At 62.2% G+C, this 7,572-nt stretch overlaps 1 protein-coding gene across 1 annotated transcript in view; it reads left to right on the top strand.

The window, feature by feature from the left end:
- Positions 1–499: 499 nt before the first annotated feature.
- ITGB2 (integrin subunit beta 2) overlaps positions 500–7,572 on the top strand; it is a 24,317-nt gene continuing 17,244 nt past the window's right edge. The window contains exon 1 of the mRNA XM_032392677.1: positions 500–632. The gene's annotated coding sequence lies outside the window, so the exon portion shown is untranslated. The remainder of the gene's footprint in view (positions 633–7,572) is intronic.

Genomic DNA, 7,572 nt, shown 5'->3' with positions numbered 1-7,572 from the left:
TGCTCCCAGGCTCTGCTGGCCAGATGGGTGTGGGCATCGTGCATCTGCATCCATCTTGCGTCTTCCCGCCTCTGTGCTGGGGCCGATCCTGCCTGCTCACCAGCTCACGGTGTCATTCTGCTCCTTGGTCCCGGTCACGCTTTTTATTTCCATGACCAAAATCTTCACTGGGTGCAGTCTGCAGGCTGGGCGCCTGTCCCAGGGTGCAAGTCCGTGGTCCTCCGTCCCTGCAGGGCACGGCCACCTCCTCACACAGGGGTGAGTCCTTGGTGCCACCAGAGTACCTGGTCCGCCATACTCATCCCTCCTTTCGTGCTGCTCTGCTCCTCACCGGGAGGTGTGTAAGGAGAGGCAAGTCCCTCGTGTGCTTGTGGGGTCTCCTTCGGGTACCCCCGGGCGGGGAGCCCAGGCAGCGCGCAGGGCTGGCATCTGACGGGCCACCCGTGGCGCAATCAGCCACATGTAAGTACTTCCTCCAGAGCAGCTTGGAACAGGAAGCGCCGTGCCCTCAGCATCGGGGCTCACTGGCCTGTCGGCTCATCCGGGCAGCAGCTCCGCCAGATACCAACGGAGCTGCCGCCCCCTCCCTGCCCGGCCAGGACACCCACCGAGGTCGCCAGGGCATCAGCGGGGTGAGTGGACAGGGGCTCCTCTGTGTCCAGGCTTGTTTTCTAGCGGGAACAGGTGGGCCCTGCGGCTCTTCACCGGGGAGTGGCCCAGCCCTGGAGAGGGCCCGGCAGCCCTGGTCCCCGTTACCCGCTCTGGGCTTGTCCGCTCCAGGCCCCCTTTGACCAAGATCCAGCAAGGGGGAGTGCTGTGCCCACCGCGGGCAGGGCCAGGCAGAGCAGTGTGAGCGTCTGTAACTGGGGGCAGGACCCAGCTTGGCAGGAGGACGGGGCATAGGCTCAGGCCTCGGCCACGGGGTCTAGGGTCTCTGGACAAGCCCCAGACACTTACTGAGCCCCCGACGTGGGGGCCGTGAGGCCCTGCAGAGCCCGGAAGAGGCCGGGGGGCAGGCAAGACCCTCCCGGAGGGGCCAGGGCACGTGGAGCCAGGGCCGTACGGGGAGTCTGGGGGCCCCAGCCGCCTTCCTCTTCCTGTCTCAGACCCCCTCCTCTCCATGCTCTCCAAGGTTGGCTGTGGTGCTCTGTCCTCCCACAGAGTCTGTGTGCGTGAGTGTGTGCGCAGGTGTGAGAGGATGCACGTACTGTGTGTAAGCGTGTATGTGAGATCGTGTGTGAGCATGTGTGCACGGAGGTGTAAGCGTGTTCACTGAAGTATTTGAGTATGTGAGGTGCGCAGCTGAGTGTTGTGTGTGAGCTTTGTGTGGGTGTGCATTCCCCTGCTGCTGGGTCCACCTCCCAGACTCTCACCTCCCAGACTCTCACCTCCCAGACTCTCAGAGGCTCGGCGGGCCTAACGCTGTGAAGGTGTCCCGTGACAGCTGGGTTTTTGGGGACAGACGTTAGGTACGTGACTAAACGCCCCACAACCAGTCTCCTGGGAGTGGGGGCTCGGGACCCTGGGGTCCCCCTGGATTCCAGCCGACACTGCACACCCCGCCCCGTCCCCTGGTCTCACATCCTCCTGGCGCCCTGTCCTCTTCCCCCGACCCCGGGCTGGCATCCTGCCCTGCTGTCCCCAGCTGGGCTCTCCACACCTGCTGGAGGTGGAGGGCACCTGGGACCCCGAGTGGACGAGGAGGAGGGGCAGCCAGCGGCGAGGGTGGAGCTCGCCCCGTGGTCCTCGTGGAAGGTTCTGGCGTCAGTGGCCGAGCCCTCGCTCAGTTCCACACCCTGTGCAGGCACAGGGCCTCCCTCTGCGGACGCCTGCCATCCAGGTAACCGCGGGCTGGGCTGGCTGCGAGTGGCCCAGGCAGGGCTCCTGTGAGGGTGGGGGACCAGCTCTGCCCGGTGTCACTGCAACGGGGCTCACGCCTGCTTCTCCGCGGAGCTGGGAGGTGGACCCCTGAGCGAGGAGCAGAGGCGCCTGTGGGCAAGCATGGGGAGGGGGCTCAGCATGGCCGCTGGGCTTCGCCCTGGGAAGGGAGTCCGTGAAGCCATCTCCCGAAGGCTCGGCCTTGGGCCCTCACGAAATCTGGGTGCAACACAGGGTCACAGGCCAAGGGCAAATACGGGCATTGCCTAGAGATTTCGTGAGGGACGGAGCGCTGAGACCAGCAAGGGCCTTGCAGACTGTCCTGCGGAGGGCGCTGCCCGCTCTCTGGGGATGGGAGGGACCTGTCTGCACCCGGGAGGAAGGCCTCCCCCTGCAACAGGGGGCGACCCATAGCTCAAACTCCCCCTGACTCTGTAATCAAATATGTGATTGCCCCCTTCCCTGGGGGGTCGGGCAGCCAGCAGACCCCGGCTTCCACGGGAGCCCCTGGCGCGGGTCCCCCACTCAGCACAGACATCCCCCCGCCACCACCCAGGCAGAAACGTAGGCCCCTGGGGGACATTCGCTTTTACTTTTTTCCAGGAAACTTGAGTTGCCCTAACAGGCGCTCCCACACTTTCTCTCCTGGGGGGCCCCCTGGGAGGGCCTCCCAAGTGGGAGAAATATTTTCCAGCCGGACAGCTGGGCAGGCGGCCGCGTCGGCTGGGTAGACGGAGCGGGCAGCCAGCCAGAGACGCCGCACCAGCCGCTGTGATGACCCTCCCGTCCCCCCCGCCGCCGGGGCATCTGCCTCTGTTCCAGACTTCTAACACCTCCTTGCCACGAAATGACCCCTGCCCTTTTGCATTACAGTTACTACATGTCCTCTGTTTTATGCAGATTCGTTCTTTTAGAGTCCATCTGTCTTGACATTTTCTTCCTTAGTTTTTACGCTCAGTTTTCCCGATTCGGAGATACACATTCTTCTGGCTCTTTCATCATCCTGTTTCCCCACACGGAGTCTGCGTGGGCCTCCGGTGTGAAGGGGCCCCTTCCTGGGGAACCCCCACTTCTGCTCGTCCCCTTTGAAGGCGGGGGAGCAGCCCACTCACGGTCTCTGACTCAGCCACGGCCACGCCGCCCGGCTCCCCACAGTCGCACGGCCGCCCTCTAGGCGGCTTTTCCCAAAGCTGCTTGACCATCCTCAGACCAACTTTGTTGCCTTTTTCAAGGGAACAGGTTCTGATGTGTTTGTCGATTTTAGCTTTTTTGTTTGTTTTCCGACTCACGATGGGCACCTTTCTCTGCGTGTTTCCTGCCTCCCTCACCGAAGCTTTCCTGCTCTTTCCGCCACTTCTGAATCTGTGTGCCGTCCGGTCCCCTCTGTCCTCGTCCATGGCCAGGGCCCACAGGGCATCGGCTTCACGTCCCCATCGCGGACACATGCTTTTCCCTGCAAATACAATGTTGACTCCTCTCTGGCTCACGAGATACTCCTTTTCTAATGAATACGTGGGAGAATCTCATCGTGTTCCCTGCGGTCACAAACTGTGGTCTGCTCTCGGACTCCACGCCGTGGACAGGTCCCTCAGACACTTGTGGGGCTGGGTTCAGAGGACACGCAGGTCTCGCCTCCTCCGGCCTCTGCCCCTTCTGTCCCCTGGGTCTGTCCGGAGCCTCCGAGCTCTGAGCGCGCTGGTTCCAGCCTCCCTGCGGCATGCAGCTTCTGTCCAATTCTGGGTGTTTTTGTAGGAACCAGAAGCGCCACACTCTGTCTTCTGGTTTAAAAAGGCTGATGCCTAGTTCAGATCCATTGTAGACATTGGCTTTTTTTTTTCCATGAAAACGCTTTGAGTCCTGCGGCTACTAGGGTGAGTACAGAAGGGGTCCCCCGCCTCCCATCTTTTTCCTTTTTTTTTTCAATTTCAGAGGTTCTGAAATTCAGTGATTAACCACTTGCATACAACACCCAGTGCTCATCACATCACGTGCCCTCCTTCGTGCCCATCACCCACTTACCCCAACCCCCCACCTGCCTCCCTGCTCTGCCCCCAATCTTTGAACTTTCCCACCTGCGCCTCCCCCCACCCCGCCCCTGTCACCTGATTTGGGGCGTGCCCCTTGTAAGCCTCGGTGGGTGGATTGGTTCTTTGACCCCACCAGCCTGCAGGTGCAGTGAGCCCTTGGGATCGAGAGTGGCCTGGTCTGAGGGTTTGCACTTTTGCAAAACCTTCTTCTTTTGATGTGATGTGAGCTGATGGCCAAGAAAGAATTCTGGAGACATTTTCCATGCAAAAAGGTGGTTTTATGAAAGCACGGGGACGGGACCCATAGGCAGAAGAGCCGCACTGGGATTGTGAGGAGCTGTTGGTTATAAACTTTTACGGTGGGGGCGTAGAGATAAAGGAAGTTTCTAAAGGGATTTTCATAAAAGACTTAGAGGATCCTGGAGGTAGGGCTATTAGAAGCTAGGGCTGCTTCTTGTCTCCAGCAAAGCATGAGCATCCATGTAGTTGTGAGTTCCTGTCTCAGCTGTTTGTCCCTGTTTGTCCCCCGGTTGCCTGCCAGGTAGTAAGATTTCATTTTATCTGCATTTCTTTTGTCTTTGTTCCCTTCCTCGTCTTTGACAGGAAGCCTGATCTGACATCAGCTTGCTGTCCTGACTCAGACGCTGTGCCCTCCCTCTGCCTGCTGCCCCATGTGTTTTCTAATGTTTCCGCTTTTTCTTGTCTTTTACCAAATATGGGGTGTGTGTGTGTGAGATTTGGAAGGAATGTGTTACATTGTTCTTCTAAGACTCCCTCCGCTCAGAGAACCTGGCTGCTCAGAGCTTTCTCCTTCTGCAGGTGACCCTGGTTCACTGCATTCATTTGGGGGCACTTGGGGCTGGGGCAGGGAGAGCGCCAGGCCCGGGTTGCGGGGGTCTCCGGGAAGCCACCCTGTGGGGGACTCCCAGACCCATGACTTCCCGCGCTTGCCCTCAGGTTGCACCAGCATCCCCTTGGCGGGCAGGGGTGTGCAAGGGTGACTGTCGCAAAGTCCTCACAGCCGATAGCCTTGGGTTTCTCAAGCACCTTGGGCTGTGAGGGGCCTGCCCTTCTCTCGGGGGAAGTGAGACCGAAGGGCCCGTGGTGGAGTGGGGTACCATCCCTCAGGTGGCAGGGCGGCAGGGAGTGCCCGAGCCCCACAGGCTGGGCCAGGGGCCGGCCGAATCCTGGAGCTTGCGCTCCTCCCCTTCCTCCCTTTCCTCCTCCTCCTCCTCCCCTTCCTCCACTTCCTCCTCCTCCCCCTCACCTTCCTCCTCCCCTTCCTCCTCCTCTTCCTCCTCCTCCCCCTCCTCTTCCTCCTCCTCCTCCTCCCCTTCTTCCTCCTCCTCCCCTTCCTCCTCCTCCTCCTCTTCCTCCTCCCCCTCCTCCCCCTCCTCCTCCTCCTCCTCACCGAGCTCCGTCCTCCCTCTGAGCTCCCAGAGCTGCCGTGTGTCCAGGCATCCTGCCCCCAGAGGCTGAGGGACCCGCGGGCTAGGGTGCAGCCGTCCCCGTGGCAGCCCCGGTGCTCCAGTGGGCAAGGAGCACTTGAGGAGAGGGCAGCTCCCCACCCCCGTCCAGCTTCCTAAGGTCAGGGTCAGGACCTCGCAGTCTGTGGGTTGTCTTGCCATCAGTGAGGCTCTCTCCCTCTCTGTGGGAGGGGTGTGCCGGCCGAATTGGCACCCGGTCCACATCCTGCTGCTGCTCGGGGCCTCAGTTTTCCCACGCCCGTGGAGCTTACATGCTGGCTGTTGGGAATGTTTGGGGGCCCAGTCCGCGGCCACAGGAGAGTGAGTGGGGCTGCCCCTGCCCCGGGGCCGTGGTACCAGCTCACCCTGCCGGAGCTCGGGCATGACTGGGGCGCTTGGGGAGGGCGCTCCCACCCTCTACTTGGAGCAGCCTTGGGGTGGGGTGGGGGGGTCCCCAGAGGCCGAATGTGCCCATGGCAGTGGCCGGGTGGGCCCGGGGTTGGTGGGGACCCTCGAGGCAGCACGGCCAGCTGTGGAACTTTGCAGGGACCCAGATCGAAGCAGGGGCTGGCCACGGCCAGTCTTGGCCTGAGCCCCACGCCTCTGGCTGGGAGACACAGACTGGGCCTGGTGTGAAACCCAAGCTGCCTCCCAGGCCCATCCACCCGCTGCTCTGACCCAGGAAGCCACCGTGCTACGTGGCTTCTGCTTTTGACCCTGAAAGGGAAGGATGGAGTGTTCCGTTTTGACATTTCTGGGTCCTGATTATAATCTTGGTGGGGACCAGGGAGCAGGAGGGTCAGGGAGCTTGAGGCTGGGCGGGGCTTTGAAGCACAGGAACCCCCCGCTTCGAGCCCCTGGCCGGTTCTCCTTCACCCAGACCCCCCCCCCCCCCCCCCCCCCCCCCCCCGGTGCAGAGGCAGGTGTTACGGGAGAGCAAAGGAAGGGCCCACTTACAGGCCACACCGGGAGCCCCACGGGCCGAGGCGGGGACCAAGCAGGGATACCCTCCCAGCCCCCCACCACTAGGCCGTGTGCTGGGCTGGCGAGCCCCAGGAGCCCCAGAGGCCTGCCATGGGGAGAGGAGCTGGCATTCCCGTCATGTTCTGGGGGGGCCCTATCGATCTCTGTTTCTGATCGAACAGGCCCCTTCCTCCCTGTCACCCGATTCTGGCTTCTCTGCCCCTTGTCTGCTCTCTTGGCCAGGTAGAAAGACCACAGCCGGCTGCAGAGTTGTGAGATGGGGGGAAGGGGGGGCGGGGGGGCGGGGGGGCCACCCGGAGGGGCGTTCCTGCTTTGGGCCCAGCCCGGGTCTGGCAGCCCCCGACTCGGGCACTTTCAGGGGTGGGCGATGTCGTCCATGCTGACCGCTGCCCAGCAGGCCATGGGTCAGAAGGCGCCCCGTCTGCCTTGAGGACCCAGAACAAGACCTTGAATGCCAGGCCTCCCCCAACGACCTTGCCTCTGGGGGGCATCAGGATCCATCAGTGACCAGGCCCCGTCCACGCCTTACCTCAGGTGCTGGGTTTTTAAGGACAAACAAAATCACGGTCACCTAGAGCTGTGGCCTCGGGCAAGGCAGACACGGACTCTGTATGCTCGCTCGCCCTCCTGCAGGGGCGTCTGAGCAGGCGGCGGGCTCGGGCCTGGTGCCCGGGAGGCGCTCCCGCTACTTCGCGGCCTGGTCCTGGTTCTGCAGCCACCAGGAGGCCTGGGCCGAGCGAGGCTCCGCTCCGAGCTCAGCAGTCAGTTCCCGTGGGACCTGGAGCGTGCAGCACCACGCGTGTGATGTGTGCGTGTGACCGGAGCGTGCAGCACCACACGTGTGATGAGTGTGATGTGTGTGTGTGACCCGGAGCGTGCAGCACCACACGTGTGATGAGTGTGATGTGTGTGTGTGACCGGAGTGTGCAGCACCACACGTGTGATGTGTGTGATGTGCGTGTGACCGGAGCGTGCAGCACCACACGTGTGATGTGTGCGTGTGACCGGAGCGTGCAGCACCACACGTGTGATGAGTGTGATGTGTGTGTGTGACCCGGAGCGTGCAGCACCACACGTGTGATGTGTGTGATGTGCGTATGACCGGAGCGTGCAGCACCACACGTGTGATGAGTGTGATGTGTGCGTGTGACCGGAGCGTGCAGCACCACACGTGTGATGTGTGCGTGTGACCGGAGCGTGCAGCACCACACGTGTGA

This window comes from Phoca vitulina, unplaced genomic scaffold (assembly GCF_004348235.1).
Source record: "Phoca vitulina isolate PV1807 unplaced genomic scaffold, GSC_HSeal_1.0 scaffold68, whole genome shotgun sequence".
NCBI classification, from domain to species: domain Eukaryota; kingdom Metazoa; phylum Chordata; class Mammalia; order Carnivora; family Phocidae; genus Phoca; species Phoca vitulina.
This window is presented reverse-complemented; position numbering and strand designations above follow the sequence as displayed.